The sequence below is a fragment of the Macaca nemestrina genome, chromosome 15, assembly GCF_043159975.1.
Source record: "Macaca nemestrina isolate mMacNem1 chromosome 15, mMacNem.hap1, whole genome shotgun sequence".
Classification (NCBI taxonomy): domain Eukaryota; kingdom Metazoa; phylum Chordata; class Mammalia; order Primates; family Cercopithecidae; genus Macaca; species Macaca nemestrina.
In genome coordinates this window covers 19360143-19387280 of record NC_092139.1, presented here as the reverse complement: position 1 = coordinate 19387280, position 27138 = coordinate 19360143, and the positions used below count along the sequence as shown (strand labels likewise).

The 27138-nt window shown below is 44.3% G+C and overlaps 1 long non-coding RNA gene across 1 annotated transcript; it reads left to right on the top strand.

Annotated features, from left to right (window-relative positions):
• Window positions 1-25052, top strand: LOC105496441 (uncharacterized). The gene is made up of 3 exons (XR_011613307.1): window positions 1-4206; window positions 17896-18081; window positions 22272-25052. It is a non-coding gene; the product is annotated as an uncharacterized lncRNA (long non-coding RNA).
• The last annotated feature ends 2086 nt before the right edge of the window (window positions 25053-27138 follow it).

Below are 27138 nucleotides of genomic sequence, written 5' to 3'. Positions count from 1 at the left end.
TCTCCCCAAAGTCTACTATGGTGCTGTGCAACAGAAATATAATACAAACCACACATCGAATTTTAAATTTCCCAGTAGCTATTCTAAAAAGTAAAAATAGGGGCCAGGCACAGTGGTTCATGCCTGTAATCCCAGCACTTTGAGAGGCTGAAGTGGGCAGATCACTTGAGTTCAGGGATTTGAGACCAGCCTGGGCAACATGGCAAAACCCTGTCTCTACTGAAAACAAAAAATTAGCTGGGTGTGCTGGTATGTGCCTGTAGTTTCAGCTACTTGGGAGGCTGAGGTGGGAGGATCATCTGAGCTGGGGAAGTTGAGGCTAATAGTGAGCTGAGACTGTGCCACTGCACTCCAGCCTGAGTGACAGCGAAGGAGACCCTGTCTCACAAAAAGAAAAAAAGAAAAGAAAAGAAAAAAGAAAAAAAAAGGTAAAATTAATTTAATTATAGTTTATTTAACTGAGTGCAGTATATCTAAAATATCATTTCAATATATCATTAATATGAAATAAAAACTAATGCAATATTTTACTTTTCTTTGTATTAAGTCTTTGAAATCTGGTGTGTACTTTAACATTTATAGCATATAACAATTAATATTAGCCATACCTCATGTGCTCAATAGTTGTGTATGGTCAGTGGCTACCATATTGGATATTAATGCTCTATCATATAAAGCAACTATCAGTAACTTCAGGATAACCTCATCAGCATTTTGTTAGATTAACAAAAATAATCTACAAAAATGAAGAGTTTATGGATATTGTTTTCCCTGAATTTTTGCATATGTTCTTTATACTTGAAGAACAATTTTATGGGGTAAAAAAATCCTAGATCATGTTTTCTTTTCTCCAGGACAGTTGTGGACTTAGCTTCACTGAATTCTGCCAGTGAATGTTGTTATGGTGCAGCCTGAATGTTTTTCTCTCTTAAAGGTGACATTTTTCCCTACATGAATATCTAAAAATATCATTGCTTATCCTCAAGTTTCAGTAACTTTACAATATTTTGATATCATTCTGCATCATTTTGGAAAAGGAGTGCTTTTTCAGGCTGCATGTTTTTTAAAAGGGAAATTTTCCTGTATTATATCTTTGAATAAGTTTTCTGTTTCAATTGTGGACTTTTCTATTGAAGAGACATTAATTATGTCAGATTATCTTCACTTGTAAGTAGTTGTTAGAACCATGGGCACTGGAGTCAGATAATTTGAATTCCAGTTTGCCATTCAATATCAGCATGACTTTGCACAAGGCATTTAATATCTATGTACTACAGTTTCTATTTGGAGATAATAGTGGAAACTACCTGTGTTTGGAGTCCCCAACACCACACTCAGGTTTAATTCTCTAAAAGGACTCATAGGACTTAAGTTTATACTTGTTACACTTAAGTTTACAGAAAAAAAAATACAGAATAAAATTGTTGTTATATGTAAGTTTACAGCAAAAAGATACGGAAGAAAATTAACAAAGAGAAAATATGCATAGGATGAAGTCTGGAGGAAACCAGGCACAAACTTGTGAGTGTCTCCTCCCTAGAGAGTAGCACAGGATATGCTTAGTCCCTCCAGCAATGATGCATGACAACACATGCAAAGTGTTGTCAACCAGGCAAGCTTACCCAGGCCTGGGCATCTCAGCTTTTTGCTGAGGATCATTCATAGGCATACACTGCCTGCATGACCTACCTCAGTTAACAAAGCTCCAGACCCCCAGAGAAAAAGGGGGCATTCACCATAAATCATTGCTAGTGTACACTATGTGGACTAACTGGTACAGTGTGGCCCAAGGCCTCAGGCATGCAAAAAAACTTTCACTTTCATCATCCAGAAGAGTCTATGAGCTCAGTTCCCAGGAGGAAGCCAAAGATCAGTCCTGAAAACAGACCTTTCTAGGAATGTGTAGGGTTATAACAACCCGGACCTGCTGAGTTAACCCTTTCCCCAATACTACCTTATAGGATAGTGTTCATTAATATAGTTAACATATATCTATATTTAAAATACTTAAATTAATGTCAATAATTAATATCTGACACATGATAAACTAATATTTAAAAAAATAATTTGACTTTTTTTTCCCTCTTTCTAGGCTATTGATATTTATTTATTTATTTATTTAAGATGGAGTCTCTCTCTGGTGCCCAGGCTGGAGTGCAGTGTTGCAATCTTGGCTCACTGCAACCTCTGCCTCCTGGGTTCAAGTGATTCTCCCACCTCAGCCTCTGTAGTAGCTGGGATGACAGGTGCACGCCACCATGCCTGGCTAATTTTTGTATTTTTAGTAGAGATGGGGTTTCACCATGTTGGCCAGGCTGGTCTCAAACTCCTGACCTCAGGTGATCCACCCACCTTGGCCAACAGGCGTGAAGCCACCACGCCTGGCCCAGGCTATTGGTATTTACTATCCCCAACTTTAATTCTATGCTAGTAAATTGATTTGTAGCTCTGACTTGTTTCTTCCTTGATATTTTCAATTTATTTGCAATTTTTTTAGTGGTGTTACCTAGATCTTCAATTTATTTCCTTAATACCCATTTTAAGGGTCTTTTACATTTTTATTTATTTTAAAATATTTATTTATTTATTTATTTATTTTCAGAAATGAAATCTTGTTATGTTGCCCAGGGTGGTTTTGAACACCTAGCCTCAAGCAATCCTCCCACCTTGGCCTCCCAAACTGGGATTGCAGGTGTGAACCACTGAACCACTGAGCCCAGCCTAATGTCTTATTTTATTAAAGTTTTTGTTTTTTAAGCTGAAAGCCCTCCTGGAAATTTTTCCTCTTCTCAGATTTTCTTCCGAATTGAGTTCTTTGTGTCTATTTCCTTTCTCCAATGTCCTTTCCTTTTTAATTTTCTTCTTTTTTTTCCTTTCTCCCCTCCATCCCTGCTTTATTTTCTTTCTTCCTTATAACTGCATGTAGTATGGTGCATAGCTACTCTGTGATTTCCCTTCATCTTCCTCATGCTCAGTTTGGGCAACTCTGCCCTGTCCTTTTGCTTATTCTAATTGGTGTCAATATATTCTCTTTGGTTTCCTTCTCACCATATCTGAGCTCTATTGTTATTCCCATCCCCTATCCCCAAATTGCAGTCTGAAGTTTGCTTCTATACACTTCTGTGGAGACTAAAGTCATGGAGTTGAGGGAAGAAGGGAATGCTATTGGAGATGTCTCTTGACTATGATGGGCAGTCTGGGCTCTGCTCTCTGGAGATTTTCTTAAATTCCTGGAACCACAGTTGTTGGCTCCCTCTAGTGATGGGTTATTCCATTTATGAGAAAGTTTCCCTGGAGCTTTGGATCAGTCAATCAATGAGAAATTTGAGCCTTGGGGAATGGCAAGCCTTGGTGGACTTTTTATCTCTGCTGAGATCCTAAGAGCTTGGGTAGTAACAAGGGACTTGAATTTTCTGGGGATTCATCTTGACTTTTTGCACACAGTTTTCTAACACTCCTCTCCAAAACTCATATTAAAATTTAATCCCTAATGTGGCAGTTCTGAGAGGTGGGGTCTTTAAGAGGTGGTTGGGTCATGAATGGATTAATCCATTCACGGATAAATGGATTAATGGATTGTCACAGGAGTGGGACTGGTGACTTTATAAGACGAAGACAGACATAATTTAGCATGCTCAGCCCCCTCACCATGTGATGTCCTGAACTGCCTCAGGACTCTGCAGAAGGTCCCCACCAGCAAAAAGGCTTTCACCAGGTGCATCCCCTTGACCTTCTGTAGGCTTGACTTCCCAGCCTACAGAACTGTGAGAAATAAAATTGGTTTTTAATAAATTACCCAGTTTCAGGTATTCTGTTAAGACACAGAACAAGAAGCCTACTCAGTTGTAAACAAGAGCCATTTCTTATGGAAAAGCAAGTATGAATCAGAGTGGAGCCAAGAACCCAGGCAACAGGACTGAACCTCTGGCAACAGGTACACAATTCAATTTCAGAATTGCCAGGGCTCAGTGATTGCTCTGAACTTCCCCTTTTAAAACAGTAGTGAACCTAGTGGTTTCCTGTGCCAATCTCGCCATTGCAGGTTGGGAGCATGTGAGGCAGAAAGCATGTCTCTTTAATTCACAGGTTTTCAGATGGAGAGAAACTCTACCCATGGAACAGACCCCAAGACGCCTCTTTGCAGCTGGACTTGATGTAGATAAGCTCCAGAAACTGGAGCTGAGTTTGATGTCAAAATAGGATGAGGTATTTGTTTGTTTGTTTGTTGTTTGAGACAAACTCACTCTGTCACCCAGGCTGGAGTGCAGTGGCATGATCACGGCTCACTGCAGTTTTGACCTTCCAGGCTCAAGCAATCCTCCTACCTCAGCCTCTTGAGTATCTGGGACTACTGCAGGTGTGTGGCACCATGACTGGCTAATTTTTTATTTTTTGTAGAGATAGGGTCTTGCTATGTTGCCCAGGCTGGTCTCAAACTCCTGGATGCAAGTGATCCTTCCACCTCAGCCTCCCAAAGTGCTGGGATTACAGGCATAAACCACTGCACAAGGCCACGATTTTTTTTTTTTTTTTTTTTTTTTTTTTTTTTTAGTGGGAAGTAGGGCAGCAGGGGTAGGTCGGGGGGTCTTGGAGGAAGTTATTATATTTTACATATAGGAAAATTTTAACTACTCTGTCTCAGTTTAAAAACATGTCTGCAATTTTTCTGGCACTTGTCCCATTGTGAATTGGGGTCAATCCCCTCTTTGAATCTGGGCTGACCTTGCTGACTCCATCATGATCAGCAGAATGTAGTGGAAGAGATGCTGTGTGATTTCTGAGGCTAGGTCAAAAAAGGCTGTGCTTCCATCTTGCACTCTTGAGATGCTGGCTCTGGGGGATGCTGATGTCCATGTGAAAAGTCTGACTACCCAGAGGCCACTGCTGAAAAGAACATGCAGTGGACACTGGTCAACAGTCCCAGCTGAGTTTAGCCTTTTAGTTTAGCCTTTCTGCCAAGGCCCTAGACATGTGATTGAAGCCATCCTGGGTCCTCCAGTCCAGCCCAACCCAGCCCAGCCCAGCTGGGTACCACAGAATGACCTCAGACATGGCCATAAGAAGCAAAAGAATTCTCCAACTAAGCCCTGCTTGAATTCCAGACCTAGAGAATCCACGTGCATCAGAAAATAGTTGTCGTTTTATGTCACTAAGTATGGATCCTGTTAGGCAGCTAACTGGAACAACTGGTGAGAATTTTCAGGACTTTTGTATTATTTCCTCTTTCTCCTGCACTTCTTCTGGGACAGAGCAGTTGGGGATAGGACCCGTGATGAAACACATCAGGATTTCTATATTTTTCTGTTGCTACTGCTTTTTGAAGTTTATGGAATGAGGTTCTACTATTTCCCATGGTGGTTTACTGTTGCTGATTTTTTTTTTTTTTTTGCCTGTTTTTTTTTTTTCTCCTCTCCAATTCAATAGAAATCGGAGAATGAACATTCTGTCGTATAACTATCCTGCCATCTGCACTTTACTCAGTGATATTGTTTGGATTTGTGTTGCCACCCAAATCTCATGTCAAATTGTAATCCCCAATATCGGAGGTGGGGCCTGGTGGGAGCTGGTTGGATCATGGGGGCAGATTTCCCCCTTGCTGTTCTCCTGATAGTGAGATCTCATGATATTTGATTGTTTAAAAGTGTATGGCACCTCGCCCCTCTCTCTTTTTCCCACTCCTGCCATGTAAGACATGTCTGCTTCCCCTTTGCCTTCCACCATGATTGAAAGTTTCTTGAGGCCTCCCCAGCTACGCTACCTGTACAGCTGGCAGAACCATGAGCCAACTAAACCTCTTCTTTATAAATTACCCAGCCTCTGGTAGGTTTGTTTTGTTTTGTTTTGTTATTTTGTTATTTTTATTTTTTGAGACGGAGTTTTGGTCTTGTTGCTCAGGCTGAAGTGCAATGGCGCGATCTCAGCTCACTGCAACCTCTGCCTCCCAGGTTCAAGCGATTCTCCTGCCTCAGCCTCCAGAGTAGCTGGGATTACAGGCATGTGCCACCATGCCCAGCTAATTTTGTATTTTTAGTAGATATGGGGTTTCTCCACGTTGGTCAGGCTGGTCTTGAACCCCCGACCTCAGATAATCTGCTCTCCTCAGCCTCCCAAAGTGCTGGGATTACAGGCGTGAGCCACCGTGCCTGGCGTCGGGTAGTTCTTTATAGCAGGAGAATTCTTTATACCATGCAAGTTCTTTATACCATGGAGAATGGACTTATACACCCAGAAGTCTATGTTTTAAATGAAAACTTAATTTTAAATAGTACAAAAATATTTTTAAAGTTTTTTATTTTCTTACTCATAAAAATAACATAAGAGATTAAATAGGTCATATTAAAGAAAGAAAAAGAACGCCCATGTTCTTACAACACTAATACAATACCTGTTAACATTTTGTTTCTCTTTCCCCTACATATCATTTTTTTTTTCTGTTGATTGAATGCCCTCCCCTCCCAAAGGTTTTTTTTGTTGTGTTAGTTAAGCCAAACCATAAATAAGTACCATTTACGTGAGACGCTGTGCTAGGTGCTGCTGGTACAACTGAGAATATGTCAGATACAGTCCCAGCCCTTTTTGATTTAGAGCCTAGCTGGTGAGGTCATTTACCAAATAACGAAGCATAATCATCCCATAAATACAAATTATGGTGTTATAAAAAGACGGTACTCATAGAGAGAACTAAGGGGGTACAATTTATTTTCTTATTTTAAAAATTCTTTTAGATTCAGAGAGTATGTGTGCAAGTTTGTTACATGGGTATATTGCATGATGTTAAGGTTTGGGCTTCTAATGATACCGTTGCCCAAGCAGTGAACATAGTACCCAACAGGTAGTTTTTCAACCTTTGCTCCCCTCCCTCCCTCATTTTGGAATCCTTAGTGTTTGTTGTTCACATCTTTGTGTCATGGTGAGGGTGCAATTTAGATACAGGCTCAGGGACAGCTTCTGTGAGAAAGTGACCTCAAGGCTGAGCAGAAGGAGCTGGCAGGAATGTAGAGGGAAGACATTCCAGGTGGCGGGAACAGCTCCGATGTGGGGAGGAGCTCCCAGTGATGGAAGAGGCAGCCCTGTGGCCAGAACTGGTCAGCATGAGACAGAGTGACACGAGGGCCTGAAAGAGGACCCGTGTGGCCATGGTAAGCCCATTGGTGATGAAGCCAGGGACACCAGGTGGACTTGGGTAAAGGAGTACAAATTTCACATTCAGAAGAATCAGAATCGACTGAACGCTTTTAGGCCAGTGGAGACACGATTAGCTTCCCTTCCTTCCCCCATACAATTTTACTTTCCACTGAGGTGTAATATAATGTATTCAGAAAAGAGTGCATAAATGTATAACCCAATGAATTTTATAGGACATTACCAGCACCCCCTCCACTCATTACCCTAGAGTAACCACTATCTTGACTTCCAACTATTTGCCTGTTGTACTTTCTATGTAAACGCAGTCATGCAGCAGATGCTGTTTTCTATCTGGGTTTTTAACTCAACGTTATGTTTACGATGTTCATCCGTTCATTACATGTAGTTGTAGATCATATTTCCTTTTTTAAAAGATCGCACTGGCTGTAGCATGGAGAATGAGTAATTTCGAAATTAAGGAAAATATTAAACAACTAAGAATGGAAATAAAATTCAAGTCAATTTCAAAAAGAAACACAGGGACAGATTTTGCCAGACACCTGGTACATTTTGTTCGTTACTATATCTCCAGAATTTTCCTACCTCTTTCTCCAAATAAAGAGAATATTTAAAAGTTTTCTTAAAAACCCTGATATATAACATTTGCAATGTTCTCTACAGTTTGCAAAGTGTTTTCCTAATGATTTTCTGCTTTGATCCTGCAAAATCTTATGAATGCCAGTACCATTTCCCTTTTACAGAAGAAATTGGCTCAAGAAGGTGAAACATGATGCTTTGTAGCTGAGGAATTTCCTCAGGTGTCACCATCCCTGTCCCTGAGAATTGGAATTTCAGGAGGGGGCGAGCTGCTGGCTCTGCGGGCAAACTCGCCCTATCCCACGCCGCCAAAGGGTCCACGCTTTCCAGCTGCGTAACACGGCCTGGCCCCGAGCTCTCTGGGCCGGGGGCAGATGCTTTCGAGTTGCAGCTCCCAGGGCATGGCTGCCCTGGGACGCCCAGTGGATTTTCACGGCTTTCCTGGGTCTAAGTTCAGAACAGCTCCGCCTAAGGGAGCGGCCCAATCTGAGGGTTCGCCGCCCTCGCGTGGTCAGACATGGGAATGGCAGCTTCTGAAACTCCTTGTGTGCTGCGTTTCTGGGGCTCACCAGGTGCATCAGTTTCGTGGGACCATGAAACTGTGGTGGTCTTGCCTCTGCCACAAGATAATGTCGGCTTGGGTCTCAAGATAATGTCGGCATGGTGTCCCATCTTTGGTATGAGTCCTACCCTTTCCAAGTGCAGTGATGGCTGATTCAGTGGTGGCTGATTCAGAGGTGGCTCCCAGGGATATGATAGGCAAAGGAGGTTCGGTCTCTGCTCTCTGAAATTAGTCCTGGGCTCAGGAGGGAGGTGCAGGTGGGGCCTGGGGCTTTTCATGCCTGATTTCCCGCTACCCCTCTGGCTTCCTCCTATTCCTACATCCAAGTTAACTCTGAGACCTGTGGTTCCCAAGAAGACAGTCAATGTGGGGGAATGGCAAAACCACGTACCAATTATAGCTACAAGGAATAATATAAAGGAATTATTCCAGTTTGTAGATTGGTATCATCAGCTTCTTGAGAAGCCTTTTGTGTCATTTATTGCAAAAATCACTACTTTAATGACAAAAATCCTTAATTTTAAATGCTACAAAATTTAAGAGATCGTTTGGGTTGATGCAGGCCCCACAGTTCTCTATAGGGCGATCACTGATGAGTGTATGTGAGCCAAATGCACAGGAGCTTATTCTTGAGAGTTCTCAGGAATTCTCCGGAATTATGAGAAGCATATCAACCGCTTCATCTGGGGGGCTCCACTTGGCATTTTACAGAAAGAGTTGGGCAGTTCTCTTCTCAAGGCAAACAGATCTTACAGTGGCATTTATCCACATAAATATGAGAGCCATGTGGGACTGGCTGGATGATGACGGGGATATCCTCCCACTGAATATGCCTATTACCCAGGTCATGGTAAATTTGGGGGTTTAGGGAGCCCCTTTTACATGGGTGCCCCTCCCACAGAATCATACAACTGTTTGAGAAGGCTTCTCAACTTGCCATCCCTCATGGGTCTTACAGGTGCCACTCCCTGCTGGGAACCAGAAAAGGTAAAATGATCTGGGGGTAGGAAAAAAATAGTTCCTAGGACCAGAACATAAAATGTACAGGTTAATAGAATTATGAAATTTAAGATGTTTAAACAGGCTTTATGTAAGGTACTTGTAATCCCTTTACCTAAATATCTTTTTTTTTTTTTTTTTGAGGCGGAGTCTCGCTCTGTCGCCCAGGCTGGAGTGCAGTGGCGCGATCTTGGCTCACTGCAAGCTCTGCCTCCCGGGTTCCCGCCATTCTCCTGCCTCAGCCTCCCGAGTAGCTGGGACTACAGGCGCCGCCACCACACCCGGATAATTTTTTTGTATTTTTAGTGGAGACGGGGTTTCATTGTGTTAGCCAGGATGGTCTCGATCTCCTGACCTCGTGATCCGCCCGTCTCGGCCTCCCAAAGTGCTGGGATTACAGGCTTGAGCCACCGCGCCCGGCCCTACCTAAATATCTTATGAAAATGGGTATTGTACAAAAATTAGCCATAGCATGTTTAAGTAAAGTTCCAGCAAAGCAACTAAAAAGGGGCCTATATAGCCAAGCACTGCCTGCTGCATTTTATGCAATAATCAGGTCAAGTATATAAGACTAAAACTCACTTTGCACACAGATCGGTCTTACTATAATTTCTCTTTAATAGATTAAAAAGGGGCTAGAGAAAGAGAAATTGTTTCAAAGGAAAAGTGTAACACTTGATACTAGATTTCAGCCCTAAATTTTTTTTGAGTGCAGACTGAATCATGTATTATTTCTTGGCTGCAATAATCCTCTAGAGAGTACCAGATTATAATTTTTCTTCATATCTTTAGTTGGTGCCCTATTGGATGGAATAGGTTCCCTTTCCTGTTCTAATCCACAAATACTTTTTTTTTCTTAGACGGAGTTTTGCTCTTGTCACCCAGGCTAGAGTGCAATGGCATGATCTTGGCTCACTGCAAACTCCACCTCCTAGGTTCAAGTGATTCTCCTGCCTCAGTCTCACAAGTAGCTGGGATTACAGGCACCTGCATCACGCCTGGCTAAGTTTTTGTATTTTTAGTAGAGACAAGATTTCACCATGTTGGCCATGCTGGTCTTGAACTCCTGACCTTATGTGATCCACCCGCCTCGGCCTCCCAAAGTGCTGGGATTACAGGCGTTAGCCTCTGCGCCCGGCTGGTGTAAGTCTTTTGACTCTTGGTCCCTTATCCATAGGGAATCCCATTGAGGAACAGGATGGACGGGGGGCAGGCAGCGATGGCATCCCGGCAACACTATGGGACATAACGAAGATTTGCTGGCCATTGATGTTGCCTCTGGCAATTCTTGGCCAGAAGCAGGAGAATGTAAACCAAAAATAAAATTCTAAGCTCCCCTCATCCCTCACCCACCACCACAACCATCTAAACGAGCTTCCTCCTCGGCCAGGGCACTCCTAAAATTTAACCTCAAAGACTGATTCAGGCCATGACAAGAAGTGGGGGTCGGGCATGCCTCATTAGACTCTCCGGCATTAACATCAACATAGACCTTAAGCCCAACAAGAAGCATGTTCAATCTATTCTCTCTGAAGCCTGCTACCTGGAAACCACATCCCCCCACTCCAGTTGTCCCACCTTTCTGGACCAAACCAATGTATTTCTTAAATGTACTTGATTAAAGTCTCCTGTCTTGCTGAATCCCAACCACGTTGGGCACACATTCTCCGGATCTCTTGAGGGCTGTGTCCCGGGCTGTGGTTACTCATATTTGGCTCAGAATAAATCTCTTCAAATATTTACAGAGTTTAACTCTTTCCATGGACATGGGGGAGCACCTGTTGGAGACACAGCATCTCATGCCCCAGACCTGCTGAATCAGAATCTACATTTCAAGAAGATGCCAGGCAGTTCACAGACATATGCACATTTATGTTGATGAAGAGTCCAACTCTGTAAAATATTTGAAGAGATCTATTCTGAGCCAAATATGAGTGACCAATGGCCTGTGACACAGCCCCAAGAGGCCCTGAGAACATGTGCCCAAGGTGGTCAGGCTATAGCTTGGTTTTATACATTTCAGGGAGACGTAAGACATCAGTCAGTACAAGTAAGATGTACATTGCTTTGGCCCAGGAAAGTGGGATAACTGGAAGCATGGGGTGGGGGTGCTTCCAGGTCATAGGTGGATTCAAATATTTTCTGATTGGTAATTGGTTGGGAGTTTATTTAAAGACCTGGAATCCACAGAAGGCATAGAAGGGAGTGTCTGGATTAAGATAATGGGTCATAGAGACCAAGATTCCTATTATGCAGTTGAAGCCTCTAGGTAGCAGGCTTCAGAGACAATAGATGGTAAATGCTTCTTATCAGACTTAAAAAAGTGTCAGACTCTCAGTTAATTCTCACCTGAATCAGGCAAACAACCTGCAAAGGGAAGGGGATTCTCTACAGAATGTAGATTTTCCCCACAAGAGACAGTTTTGCAGGACTATTTCAAAAATATGTCAAATAAATATATTTTAGGGTCAAATACTTTGATTTCTTTCAGGTCCTGCTCTCTGACATGTGGTACTGTACCAGAGTGAGGCTGAAATTTGGTATCCTATTGCTAGTCTGTTTTGTTAGTCTTAAGATCTCTGTTTCAGTGTTACTGCTGGTCAGTTGTGCCTGAATTCCAAAGGGAGGTGAGTGCAATGCGGCGTGTCCAATCCCCCATTCCCATCATGGCCTGAACTAGTTTTTCAGGTTTCTTTGGAATCCCCTTGGTTGGGATGGGGGCTGCATTCCATCGACTGGGGGATTTAGAATTTTATTTTTGGTTTACAACAGTAAGCAAAATGCTTTCCTGAGTTCTGAAAGTCATTCTAGTGAGTTATCCAACTTGAGGGGGGATTGTGGAACACTTAAATTTATATAGTCAATCAGTCAGAAGTGTGAGTGACTCCTGGAATTTGCAATTTGTATCTGAAGTGAGAGCAGGTCTTGTGGGACTGAGCCCTTAATCTGTGAGGTCTGTGCTGTAAACCAAAAATAAAATTCTAAGCCCCCTACCCATCTGAATGGACCCCTCCTCTTGGCCAAAGGCATTTCAAAGTTAACCTGTAAAACTAGTTTAGGCCATGATGGAAAGGGGGAGTTGGACATTAACACTAACATAGAACTTAAGCTTATAAGAAGCGTTTACAACCTATTCTCTTCAAAGCCTGCTACCTGGAGTCTTAATCTGTGTGATGAAACCTTGGTCTCCACATCCCCTTACCTAACCCAGACATTCCTTTCTATTGATTCCAGATCTTTAGATAATAACCAATTGCCAATCAAAAAATCTTTGAATCCACCTGTGATCTGGAAGCTCCTCCCATCTTTCTGAGCCAAACCATTGTACATCATATGTGTATTGATTGATGTCTTATGTCCCCCTAAAATGTATAAAATCAAGTTGTAGGCCGACCGCCTTGGGCACACGTCATCAGGACCTCCCCTGAGACTGCCACAGGCACGTCCTTAACCGTGGCAAAATAAACTCCAAAATTGAGACTTGTTTCAGATACTTTTGGTTTACAGTGCTAACTCAGGAATTAGTGTCAGAAGTGAATTAATTTGTGGACACCTAGTTGGTGTTGGAGAATTTGTTGGTGTTGGAAAAGATATTGTTACTGGGAAGAGGTCCCAATCTAAACCCCAAAAGAGAGTTCTTGGACCTCATGCAAAAAATAATTCAGGGTGAGTCCATAGAGTAAAATGAAAGCAAGTTTATTAAGAAAGTAAAGGAATAAAAAAGTGGGTACTCCATAGGCAGAACAGCCCTGAGGGCTGCTGGTTGGCTATTTTTATCATTATTTCTTGATTATTTGCTAAACAAGGGGTGGATTATCCGTGAGTATTCCAGGAAAGGGGTAAGCAGTTCCTGGAATTGAGGGTTCCTCCCCTTCTTAGATCATATAGGGTAACTTCTTGACATTATGTTTGCATTTGTAAAGTGTCAGGGTGCTGGTGTGAGTGTCTTTTAGCATGCTAATGCATTATAATCAGCATATCATGAGCAGTGAGGACGACTAGAGGTCACTTTTGTTGCCATCTTGGTTTTGGTGGGTTTTGGCCGGCTTCTTTACTGCAACCTATTTTATCAGCAAGGTCTTCGTGGCCTGTACCTTGTGCCGACCTCCTATCTCATTCTGTGACTTAGAATGCCCAACTTTCTGGGAAAGCAGCCCAGCAGGTCTCAGGCTTATTTGACCCAGCTCCTATTCAAAACGGAGTCACTCTGATTCAAACGCCTCTGACAATACCCCGTATTCGGTATTAGGAAAAAGCTCTCCCGACTCACTCATCCCTGTTCTTTGGTGGTTAAGGTGAGGCCCAGGAAGAGGGGAGAAATGAGTTTGGGTAGTTCCTCCCCAAGACCCTTACCAGTTATCTGTATTTTAAGAATTCTCTGGCCGGGTGCAGTGGCTCACAGCTGTAATCCCAGCAATTTGGGAGGCCAAAGCGGGTGGATCAACTAAGGTCGGGAGTTCGAGAACACCCTGGCCAACATGGTGAAACCCCATCTCTACTAATAATACAAAAATTAGCCAGATGTAGTGGTGCGTGTCTGTAATCCCAGCTACTTGGGAGACTGAGGCAGGAGAATCACTTGAACCCAGGAGGCAGAGGTTGCAGTGAGCCAAGATTGTGCCATTGCACTCCAGCCTAGGCGACATAAGTGAAACTCCATCTCCAAAAAAAAGAAAAAGAAAGAAAGAATTCCCTGTAGAAGCCAGATTCTTCAATGATTGAGTTATGGCTTAATGGTATCTTGTCCTGGCTCCACCACTTACTAGCTGTGTGGTTTGAGTAAGTTACTCATTCTTAGTTTCCTCATCTGTGCAGTAGGGATGCCTGCCACACAGATTCTTTGCTCATTTTTTACTAAAATGTCTTATTCTCAAAGACTTTGTCTACCTACCTCCTTTCTCCAAGGAAAAAAAAATCCAATGTGAAATCATGATTTTAGGCCGGGCGCGGTGGCTCAAGCCTGTAATCCCAGCACTTTGGGAGGCCGAGACGGGCGGATCACGAGGTCAGGAGATCGAGACCATCCTGGCTAACACGGTGAAACCCCGTCTCTACTAAAAATACAAAAAAAAAAACTAGCCGGGCGAGGTGGCGGGCGTCTGTAGTCCCAGCTACTTGGGAGGCTGAGGCAGGAGAATGGCGTGAACCCGGGAGGTGGAGCTTGCAGTGAGCTGAGATCCGGCCACTGCACTCCAGCCTGGGTGACAGAGCAAGACTCCGTCTCAAAAAAAAAAAAAAAAAAAAGAAATCATGATTTTATTTCCCCATTCTAAAAATTAATCAGAAGGATCTGGAACAGCCGAGCTGCCTAAGGCACCTGTAGGCAGAGAGCAAGAAACTTGTTCTGTATTCTGAGAGTTTGCTGGAGGTTTGCTTGAGGGCCAAGGCGTGCTTCTCTCAGGCCGTTGGGATATTAGTAATAACTCCAGGCCTTTACTCTCCTATGTCTCGACTACTATCCTCTCCAGATCTTTGAGTGTCTTCAGGCGGGTGAATCTCACAGCATGAGACTGCTGCATGTTAGAGCTAGACTCCTAATAATTACCGGTCTGGGTGGTGTCGGCTGATCCATCAGGTGCAGGTTCTGCAAAATAGATCAAGCACTGACCTTAGGTTTTACAACAGTGATGTATCACCAGGAGCAATTTGGGGAGGTTCAAACTCTTGCAGTCAGAGGCTGCATGACTCCTAAACTGTAATTTCTAATTTTGTAGCTACTTAAGGCAGACTGGTCCCCAGGTAAGAAGGAGGTACTTTTTGGAAAGGGCTAGTATCTATTTTGTTGCAGTCAAACCACCAACTAAATTCCTTCCTAAGGTTAGTTCTGCCTATGCCCAGGAATGAACAAGGACAGCTTAAAGGGTAGAAGCAAGATAGAGTTGGTTAGGTCTGACCTCTTTCAGTGTCATAATTTCCTCAGTTATAATTTTTGCAAAGGCAGTTTCACAATCATGCCATAAGTCCTCCCCACTCGCCAGGTACCTGGCTTGTGCCGATCCCTTAGTCCACTTTTCTACCCTCTTCTCTTCCAGTCCCAATCCAACTGTGCTACAAAGCTCATATCCAGGGCCAACCCCTGAAAAACTTCTGTCGATCCCCTAGTTGGAAAAAATAATCCCCTCTTCTGACCTCCCATGTTGAGACCACTTATAGCATGTTAGAACTCGATTCCTAATAAGGAGGTGCACCATGATCAAATACACTTTTTTCCACGGAACCTAATTATCCTCATCCTGTTCAATGACTGCAGCACCATCCCCAGCACCAGTGAGCCTGAGCAGATTAGTTCACTTGACAAATATTTGCCAAGAACCTACAAGGCATCATTCTCCACGAACACATAGCTGTAAAGAAAACACAGCAAAGGACCCTACCCTCTGGGGGAGGCAGGCAATTGAAAAATAAGGAGATAATATGTGGGTCATGACAAGCATTTTGAAGACAAAGTAGTGGAAGGGGAGAGGGAGTAATGGGGGTAAAGGAGGTGCTGCTCTTTTATGTAGACCTGTCAAAGAGTAGAACCTGTAGAAAGTAAGTAAGCATCGTGACCAGCTGGGAGAAGAGCAATACAGGAAGAAGACGTCGTTAGTGCAAAGCCCTCAGGAAGACTGTGCCTGATGTGTTTGCACAGCAGTGATGAGGCCAGTGTGGCTGGGGCTGAGTGGTGGGGTGGGGGAGTGGAAGATGATGCGGTCAGAGAGGCTATGGGGACAAGACTTGTAGGACTGTATAAAAACTTAGGCTTTGTAAGAGAGATGGGAAATGACAGGGACATCACGATCTGATTCAAATTGTCACAGGATCCCTCTGGCTGCAGTGTGGAGAGTGGCCTGTAGGGGACCAAGGGTGGAGACAGAGACATGAAGAAGTCTGTGGCTGAGTGAGTAGGCTACTGCACCAGTCCAGGCAAACACTGAAGGCCTGTGTATATGTGTTGTTCCCTCGGTCTGTCTCAGGTCTCTTGAGTGGTAAGAATGCTTTGCTCTGTTGAAGATGATTCTGTTCTTTTTTTTTTTTTTTTTTTTTTGAGACGGAGTCTCGCTCTGCCACCCAGGCTGGAGTGCAGTGGCCGGATCTCAGCTCACTGCAAGCTCCGCCTCCCAGGTTCATGCCATTCTCCTGCCTCAGCCTCCCGAGTAGCTGGGACTACAGGCGCCCGCCACCTCGCCCGGCTAGTTTTTTGTATTTTTTAGTAGAGACAGGGTTTCACCGTGTCAGCCAGGATGGTCTCGATCTCCTGACCTCGTGATCCGCCCGTCTCGGCCTCCCAAAGTGCTGGGATTACAGGCTTGAGCCACCGCGCCCGGCCTGATGATTCTGTTCTTTACATAAGTAATTAAATGTCTTTCCTTTGCTGTTTCCTGATACCTAAATGCAGTAATATATGCTCATGATAGAAAACTTAGAAAATAAAAAAAGCATTAAACAAGTAAAGATTTCCAACTCGTACAACTCAAAGAAAACAGATAAATCATTCTACTTTAGAGCTCTAAATGTACAGGAACTCATTGATTGGATCATCAAAAGGTGAAGAGGGAAGAGTAGCAACCCCAGGTAGGGCTACGCAGCAGGCGAGGCTGCCCTCAGGAACCACAGCCTTCCCTTTCCTAATGATTTCTACTCTGTGGCACCCACTCTTCCCTCCTCAGGGCTCTGGTGTTACCCTCCTTCTGGGTCTCCATCAAATCTGCTCTCAGCAAAAGATCCAGCTCATTCATCCACCCCCAAGGGACAGGGCTTTACCTCAGGACAAGGGTGAGATTAATGAGGTCTTGGACACAGAATGTAAGAAGTCAAAAAACTCAGCCATCAAGATAAATTGCATTCTAATGCAATGGTTTAAAAAATTAAAATTAATGTTAAAAGTCCATGAACAAAATATAAACATTTAAAATGAAGACAGGATCCAACCTTGCACCTGCACAGTCCTGCCTTGCTCTCTGCACCCTAACCCAACCCTGCTCAGCCCAAGAGCTTTGGATCTAAATATGAGTCATTCCAGGGACTTCAAGGTCAAGTTAAAGTGTTAATCATCTACCAGAATGTGATTTCTAGCTTCAAAAAGAAAACACCTTCCACATCCATGCAAATCTTCTCATTTCACCAGGTTTTTTTCCCCCTCTGTTTACCTGATGGTTTACTAAAGAGGTGAAGAAGTCTGTGGCTGAATGAAGACATTGAATAATTGCAGAGACTTAAATTCCAATCTTAAATATTCATCAAGATATTTTACCTTTTTTTTTTTTTTTCTTTTTGAGATGAAGTCTCAATCTGTTGCCCAGGCTGGGGTGCAGTAGCATGATCTCAGCTCACTGCAAACTCTGCCTCCCAGGTTCAAGCAATTCTCCTGCCTCAGCCTCCTGAGTAGCTGGGACTACAGACGCATGCCACCACACCTGGTTAGTTTTTGTATTTTTATTAGAGACGGGATTTCTCCATGTTGGTCAGGCTGGTCTTGAACTCCTGACCTCAGGTGATCCACCCACCTCGGCCTCCCAAAGTGCTGAGATTACAGGTGTGAGCCACCGCACTTGGCCATGCTGGTTGTTTCTGCTGCTTGCTGTATAGACCTCTGTGATGACCATCCTCTTAGTTGACCCTCCTGTGTCTAGGTAGCCCCGCCACCTACCTTCTACCTGGAGCCTTCCTTCCCAGGTCCTTCTTCAACACCAGCTCCAGGATCTGCAAGACCTTTGGGTATGGCCTCTGCAGAAGGAAGGAGAACCACTTCCTGGAGAAGCAGGAGTGAGCCAGGATCTGCTGTGGGAGACAGCCGGGACCCCAGGGCGTGGGGCAAGGTGAGGAGCAGGTCTGGAGGGAAGATCTGAGGCAAAGAGGTAGAGTTCACAGGCCCTACACCCCTTGCACCTGCACAGTGTCCCTCCTCTGATGCTGAGGCTCTCGCTGCCTTCCGAGGAGGAAGTGGCGATGTGTCCTGTGAAACCACAAACTTAACACATTTTCCAAAAGCCCACTTGGCAGGAGGTCACTGCTAGAAGCACCTCGGAAATAATCTGAGCCGTCCTACCTGTTCCCCTTTTTCAGATGGGAACACTGAGGCAGCCACCCTGCAGAGTGAGTCTGCAGTGCTCCCGAGCCACCACCACCCAGGCAAGGCAAACTCACTGCCTTCTTGTCTGTCGCCTTGAAACTCTGCCTCCTTCCTGTGCCCATGGGCTTGCTTCAGCACTGTATTTGATAAACTGAGCACCACAAGAACACAAACCACATTCCTTTGTTCTTTCATCACGTTATCCCCAGCACTTAGCACAGTGCCTGGCACAAAGGAGGCAGTCTGTAAATATTTGTGTAGAGAATGAATAAACGAGGGCATGAGCACATCGCCTTTGCCCAGGACGGATGACAGGCTGAGGGTTTGAATCCAGGACTCTCTGAACCTAGCCCTCATTCTCACTGCATCCTCACCTTCATCCTCTACCCTCCACCCCCTCACTGGGTTCTTTGGGGATGGCAGGGGTGGAGTTTCTGGCGTCCGGTTCTGAGCATCAGCGCTGCCAAGCGGTGGTGGCAGGGGGGATTTCATGAAAGAATCCCCCATGCTCCCTGTGATATTGGATATTTTTTCTTGTCTGTGTAGGTTCAGGCTTTGTCTCTCTGGCCTTATACAATATTTAAATACATTCATTTTCCAATTAAACGAACTGGATTGGATCCTGTTGTTTGCAACTAAGAATATTAATATTGGGTGATACTTCCCAATATTTTGCAGAACAGCATCGTCACCACTTTTCCTGCCATCAGACTGGGCTCTACCAGTTGTAAGAAGAAAACCCATTACAACGCCTACCTCTTTTTTTTGTTTTCTTTGAGATGGAGTCTCGCTCTGTTGCCCAGGCTGGAGTGCAGTGGTACAATCTCAGCTCATTGCAAGCTCCGCCTCCCAGGTTCACGCCATTTTCCTACCTCAGCCTCCCGAGTAGCCGGGACTACAGGTGCCCACCACCATGCCCGGCTAATTTTTTTGTATTTTTAGTAGAGATGGGCTTTCACCGTGTTAGCCAGGATGGTCTCGATCTCCTGACCTCATGATCTGCCCGCCTCAGCCTCCCAAAGAACACCTACCTCTTAACACAAAAACCTGAGTGATGTTTCAACATTAAAGCTTTTTTTTTTTTTTTAAACTTTTGGGCCAGGTCAGATTTACGGGTAGGTTGTTCTCCTGGACCCTCTGAAGGAAAAGGGAAGGAGCATGAGGGTCAATTGTCTGCTTATCCAAGAAATCCCCTTCCCTAAAGTTATATGTGTGTATGTGTGTGTGTTGTGGGGTGGTGGTGGTCTGTTATTTCAGTTACAGCAATAACAACTACCCATTTAGTGGACACTAGCCATGTAGCAGGCTCCATGCTTAGCCTTTTGCATGCATTATTTCATTTAATTCCCAAGAATCCTGTGAAGGAAGGTGCCTTATTGTCCCCAGTTTACAGAGGGGGATATGGAGGCATGGTGATGTCACGTAACTGGCATGTTGTTTTCCTGGGGCAACTAGAAAAAAGGACCACAGACTGACTGGTTTAGACAACTGGAATTTACTCTCTTAAATTCTGGAGGCCAGAAGTGTGAGATCAGGGTGCCCACAGGGCTGCATTCCCTCTGAAGAAGCTGGGGAAGGATCTGTTCCAGGCCTCTTTCCTGGCTTCTGGAAGTTCCTTGACTTGTGGTCACGTAAATCCAATCTTCACATAGTGTTCTCCTGTCTGTCCCCTTTTTAAAGACACCAGTCGTATTGGATTAGGGCCCATGCTGATGACCTCATCTTAACTTGATTACCTCTGTAAAGAGCCCATCTCCAAATAAGGTCACATTCGGAGGGACCTGGGGGTTGCCACTCCACTAGCTTTTTTGGGAGGACACAGTTCAACCCATAACAGCAGATAAATGGCAGAACCCGGGCATACGCAACAGACCCAAAGGCTTCATCCTTTGGGAGGAAGATTGTGTAAATTAAGAGCCCAGACTTTCCAGCCAGGCTACAAGAGTCCAAATTCTGGGTTTGTCTTAATTTGGGAATTTGGGGATCTAAGAAGCAGCTTATTAGGCAAGGTGGGCATGGGGATGAGAAAGGGTGAGGCATCAAGCCCCTCATCACTGTTTGTGACTGAGCTTAATCCCATCGGGAATGCTGGGGGCAGGGCCAGACAATTCCTCACAGCAGCTATTGCCCCCTTTCCCTAGGAGAGGAAGTGTTTACACACCAGTGGAGCTATTCGGGCACCAGTCTCCGTATGGACTGAGGGTTTCCGGCTGATTTGGGCCTGGGCCCTCCTTGTGTGGCTTCCAAGGCAGCCCTCAGGCAGAGAGATGCAGACACTAGCATTTGGAAATCAGCTGGCGGCACCGAAGGTGTCAGGTCCGGGGTAAGGGTAGGGCACATATCTTCTGTCACACTCTGTATGTGGCTTTGAACAAGTGATTTAACTTGTATGTGTACTCTGTACCTGTCTTCTCCCTGTGCGGGGTTGTTGTGAAGCTAAGTGAATTAACACATGCTGAGCCCTTGGACCATGTAATGACTGCAACTTAAACATTAACTATGATTATTAGTGACTAAATGATACTGCCCCCTACTGGAAAATGAGTGACCTGGACATCAGTTAGAAACACTTGTGCTGGACGGCATTTGGGAGGGAATCTGATCCAACTTCCTAATTTCACAGATGAGGAATTCAGACCTAAGAAAGAGAAGTATCTTGCCCAATGTCACCCAGCTAACATATATGATCATTATAACAGACAACCCAGGCAGCCTCATTCACTTGTTCATTCACTCTCATGTGTGTATATAACTATATACATATATAAAACAGACATGTATATAACAAATATTTATATATGTATTTTACATATTTATACATATTTATATTAATATATAATTACATATACACATGTGTGTATATGCACATGTGTATAATTATATAAATATGTATATAACATATTATACATACATATACACATGTATATAATTATATACATATATGTGCATATATACACACACATATATATGTATCACTAGTGTTTGTAAGTGATATCGGGTCACTCATTTTCCAGTAGGGAACAGTATAATTATATACATATATGTGCACATATATACATGATATATATGTTTTTAGAGACTGGGTCTTGCTCTGTCACCCAGGCTGGAATGCAGTGGTGTAATCATTGCTCACTGTAACCTTGAACTCCCGGCCTTAAGCGATCCTCCTGTCTCAGCTTCCCCAGTAGCTGGAACTACAGGTGTGTGCCACCATGCTCAGTTAACTTTTTAACTTTTTTGTAGAAACAGGGTCTCTTCATCCTGCTCAGGCTGGTTTGGAACTCCTGGCCTCAAGCAATCCTCTGGCCTTGGCCTCCCAAAGCGCTGGGATTACAGGCATGAGCCACCACATCAGGGCTCACTCCCAATATTAAGCACCTGTTTTGCGATAGGCACCTGGAAAACAGTAATTACCAAAACGGTAGCCTCCAAATTTGTTTGATCCCTCACACCACCCATATCAGTAAAAGGTTTTTGCTTTGTTTTGTTTTGTTTTGTTTTGGAGACAGGGTCTCACTCTGTCACCCAGGCTGGAGTGCAGTGGTATGATCTCAGCTCACTGCAACCTCCGTCTCCCAGGTTCAAGCGATTCTCCTGCCCAGTCTCCTGAGTAGCTGGGATTACAGGTGTCCACCTGGCTAATTTTTGTATTTTTAGTAGAGATGGGGTTTCACCCTGTTGGCGAGGCTGGTCTTGAACTCCTAACATCAAGTAATCTGCTCGCCTTGGCCTCCCAAAGTTCTGGGATTACAGACGTGAGCCACCATGCCTGGCCCAGTACAAAGTTTTTGAGTGTGCAGTTCCCATATTTATAAGTATATGCATATTGTTGTACTAATATGTACACTATAGGTATTCAATAATATAAATTTTCATAAAGTGTAGGCTAGAAATGAATAAACTGAAGTTTCTAAATATTTTCTTTCTGTACCACAGTGCACCTCACTTAGGAGTTGGCTGGACCAGAACAGGGGAGGCAGAGGAATAGTTTCAGCAGCACAAAGGCAGAGGGAGCCCAGGTGGAGGCCCTTAATCTCACCTGAAGAGGTCAAGGCTGGCGTCGCAGAGGAGGCAGTGCTCATCTTGGAGTCTGAAGGATGAACTGAATTTTATCAGGTAGAAAGAAAGAGGAAAACATAAGCTTTTGATCATGGCAAAGATGTGGACATTAGAAAAAGGATTCTAATTTCCTTTACCTCCCACGTCTCCAAAAGGAGTATTTGTATTGGTTTCCAATAGCTGTTCTGCATCATAGGATACCCCAATTTATTCCTCAAAGTTCACCCAACCCTGAATATAGGTGAACCTGGAGTGCCCTTGGTAGGGCGAAGGGGAAGAGGAGTTACCTAGGAGAGATGGGGGAACCACCTCATTTGCATGAGAACTGTGCCCTTCTCCCCTGTGGCCTGAGTTTCCTGCTACCCTCTGCTCCACACAGCTCATCAGGAGAGAACCCACTACCTTTCTTACCTCTAAGAAACAGACCCATGGTGGGGAGTGACACAGGTGTGTGCATGTTGGGATGAGAGAGGGATTTGGTGCTGGAAAAAGAAAAGTTGGGAAAGGCTTCTGAATAATGAAAACCCAGAATTTCATAGAAGTCAGCTCATTAATCAGGCTTAGCTTTCATACTTTCTCCAATGGGAAGCTCACCTCTTCTTGGCAGCAGGTTCCAGCTGACAGCACTCATTATTAGAAGAGCACTCTTGTTTCCCATTACACCAGTATATGGGCCAGGCGTGGTGGTTCACGCCTATAATCCCAGCACTGAGGTGGGTGGATTGCTGGAACCCAGGAGTTCAAGAGCAGCCTGGGCAACATGTTGAAACCCTATCTCTACAAAAACTACAAAAATCAGCTGGGCCTGGTGGCCATGCACCTGTAGTCCCAGCTACTCAGAGGCTGAGGTAGGAGGATCACCTGATTCCGGGAGGTGACGACTGCAGTGAGCCGTGATTGTGCCACTGTACTCAAGCCTGAGCAACAGAGTAAAACCCTGTCTCAAAAAAAGACAAATATGTGTCCCCTTTGCCCCTGGCCCTGCATTTCCACATGGGTCCTGACTACTCCCAAGAAGCCCACTAACCAGGTCAGCTGTCTTTGTACTAAGACAGTTCTGCAGAGACTGAGAAATGGTAATCAAAGTACTTCCACCTCCCACAAAGTGTATTTTCGGTTCTTGTGCAACATTTTGCTAAGTCCTCTCCACAAGCTTTCAGACTCTTAGGATTCATAGTTAAGGGAATCTCTCTTTTTAAAGCTCCCTAAGATTTCTGCAGAGGCTGCCAGATGGTAGCCCCCCCTTGTGAGGTGCCCCTCACTGGGGATGGGGAGACAGGCAACTGTAGGAAGAGGAGGGTGCTCAGTAGGGTAAGAGCTCCTGAGTCACCCCCCTGCCTTGCCTCCCCCAGTTAAGCAAGAGCGGTGGCAACGGTAATTCAGAAATAGAAAAGAGGATGGCTGAGAGGAGGGGGTAGGAGGTAGGTGGTGGGCAAGGGTCCAAGGCTCATGAAGGTATTTCTGAGGATGCACCACTCTTCAAGTTCATTATTAGACCTCCCAGCTGCAAGGCATCATGGGAACAATCTGTTTGGAATCCAGCGGGTTCCCAACGAGAGAGGTTCTCTCCAGCTCCTCTAGGTGGAGCCCCTTTGACAATGCATTCACACACCTGCCTCCAAGAAGATGGGGACTGGAGCGACCTTTGGAGAGCAAAGTCTAACTGCCTCGCTGCAGATGAGAAAACTGAGGCACAGAGTGCTGGAAGAGCAGGGGTTGTTAAACAAGTGAGGACGTAGACTGGCGTTAGATAGAACTAGTTCTCACTCACTGCCTTGCGGTCTTGCATACATTTCTCAACTTCTCTGAACTTCAGTTTTCTTATTGATAAAATATGGATGATGACAATACCTGTCAATATCTCCAGCCAGAGACCACTAGGAATACCCCTCTTTCTAGCTGAACTAGAAGTCGAACAATGTGCGTTTATTACTCACTACGGCGAAGGAGAATGCAGACCTGGGTGATCACACAGTGACATCTCATTAAGAGGATGTTAGAAAGGACTTCTAGGACTCAGGCTTGTGTTAGTTGATTTGGGGGATGGTTGAAAGAAACAGGCTTTGCTCTGCATCGGATGCTGTCAGGAAGTGCAGCAGTTCCATGACTGGGTATCTTAATAAATCTTAGCGGTAAGAAGGGATGACTGGATGGAGGTTAGAGCTGTAAGAAGAGCAGCAGTTGGTAAAGAAGCAGCCAATGTTCATATTAGCCAGGGGAGAGGGCTGCTTGGTTATTTTTGTGGCTTGCTCATGTTTTGTCTGTGTTCAAACATGATTATAGTTTAGGCAGTTTTGGTTTTGATCTGTCATGGGCAAAGCATGGCCTTGTCTGACACTGATGTTTTGCAAAGTTGTTCATGTTTAGCAGGAGAACATCAAGGCCCAGCTGAATGTCAGGACAGCTCCTGGAAGTCAGGTCTGCTCTTTTCTTTTCTTTCCTTTCTTCCTCTTTTCTACCTTCCTTCCCTTCTTTCTCTTTCTTTCCCTCCCTTCCTTCCTTCTTGCCTGCTTGCTTGCTTTTCTTTCTTTCTTTCTTTTTCTTTCTTTCTTTTTTCTTTCTTTCTTTTCTTTTCTTTCTTTCTTTCTTTCTTTCTTTCTTTCTTTCTTTCTTTCTTTCTTTCTTTCTTTCTTTCTTTCTTTCTCTCTCTCTCTTTCTCCCTCCCTCCCTCCCTCCCTCCCTCCCTCTCTCTCTCTCTCTCTCTCTCTCTTTCTTTCTTTCTTGACAGGGTCTTGCTCTGTCACCCAGGCTGGGGTGCAATGGTGCGATCTTGACTCACTGCCACCTCCACCTCCTGGGTTCAAGCGATTCTCATGCCTCAGTCTCCCAAGTAGCTAGGATTACAGGTGCATGCCACCATGCCTGGCTAATTTTTGTATTTTTAGTAGAGACGGAATTTTACCATGTTGGTCAGGCTGATCTCGACCTCCTGACCTCAGGTTCAGGTGATCTGTCTGCTTTGGGCTCCCAAAGTGCTGGGATTACAGGCGTGAGTCAGCCTCTGCTTTTTTCTCATGTTGATCTCATATAATCATAGTGATAATTAAATGCTATGATATTTGTGAAATTCATTGTACAAGTACCTGGCAGAATAACTTCTCGATAAATAGTGCTTGGATGATAAAAGTAATAGCAATAATATTCATTAGTAATAATAATGAATAAGTTTATAACAGTGTAATGGAAAAGAGCTTGTACTAATTAGAGGGGTTAGGCTTTGGTAGCTATTACTATGTGACTATTTAGTAGATATTACTGTGTGACCATAAGCAAGTCACTTCACTTTTCTGAGCCAGTTTATTTCTCTGTAAAATAGGGAAAAAAACTTGATGTGGTGGCTCATGCCTGTAATCCTAGCACTTTGGGAGGCCGAGGCAGGTGGATCCCTTGAGGCCAGGAGTTCCAGACCAGCGTGACCAACATAGCCAAACCCCAACTCTGTGGGATATCTAGGCACAGATGTTGAGTAGACACTGATTTATCCGTGCACTTGTTCAGCACACGTTTCTCAGAAAGGGTATTTGGTGATTGAAAGTGCAGACCAGACTCCATGGATTCAAACCTGACTCTGCCAATTTACTGGTTGTGTGGGCAAGTCATTTCACTTCTCTATCATTATTGATGCATCTGTAAAACAGGGTTGGTAATAACAGCTCCTACCTCTTTGGTTGTTACTGAGGGAGGGGAGGTTAATACATGTATAGACTTTGGAATAGTGCCTGCACTCAGGAAGGACTCAACAGCCATGCTGTGATTGAGTGCCGACTGTATGTGCTGGGCACTATTCTAGGTACTGTGTGACAGGAGTGAAGGCAGCACACAAGCTCCCCACCCTCCTGGAGCTGACATTTCAGCTGGAGAGAATAATAATTGAGTGAGGTAAGTTTCAGGTGGTGATAACTGCTATGAAGAAAAGAATTCATGGAGGGAGGAATAGCATTGGGAAAAATACCTAATGTAAATGACGGGTTGATGGGTGCAGTGGGCCAGCAGGGCACATGTACACCTATGTAATGAGCCTGCATGTTGTGCACATGTACCCTAGAACTTAAAGTATAATTAAAAAAAGAAAGAAAATAACTCAGAGTACAGGGTGAAGTTTAGGCAGGATGGCTCTGAGTGGAGTGAAGGAAGGAGCCGTGTAGGCCTCTGGTGGATGCAGAAGAAAGAATGAATGCAAAAGTCCTAAGGAAGGAACAAACTTCCTGCATCGCAGAAAAAGACAGACAGGGGCGTGATCACAGCCATGACAAGGTATTTAGATTGTAATTCCAGGTACAGTGGAAACCACAGAAGGGCTTGGAGCACGAAAGTAACGTGATCTGATTGAATTTTTAAAGGGTTACCAGCTGTCGTGAAGAGAACGTAACACACCAAGAATGCAGACAGGTCTGGAATGGATAAAGATCTGAGATTTTTCACCCAGATGGAAAATGGTACAGCAGCAGTGGCTGACATTGCCCAGGGGGTGTATGTAGAATCACAATGATAGGAAAAGGGCAGTTCTGCTTTTGCCTTACCACGTGACCCTGGAGAGTGTCACCTGTCCCTCAGTTCTCGTTTACAACAGAAGGTGGCGCCAGGTGTGATAATTCAAGCATCCCTTTTAACACTCATGTAATCATGTAATGCTGCCAATAAACACTGCCGCAAGGATCTGTTTTACAGTTATGCGCCTTAGAAGCATTTATGAAGCATTTCACATGAATTCTTCTAGTACTTGCTGTGGATTCTAGTACAGCCT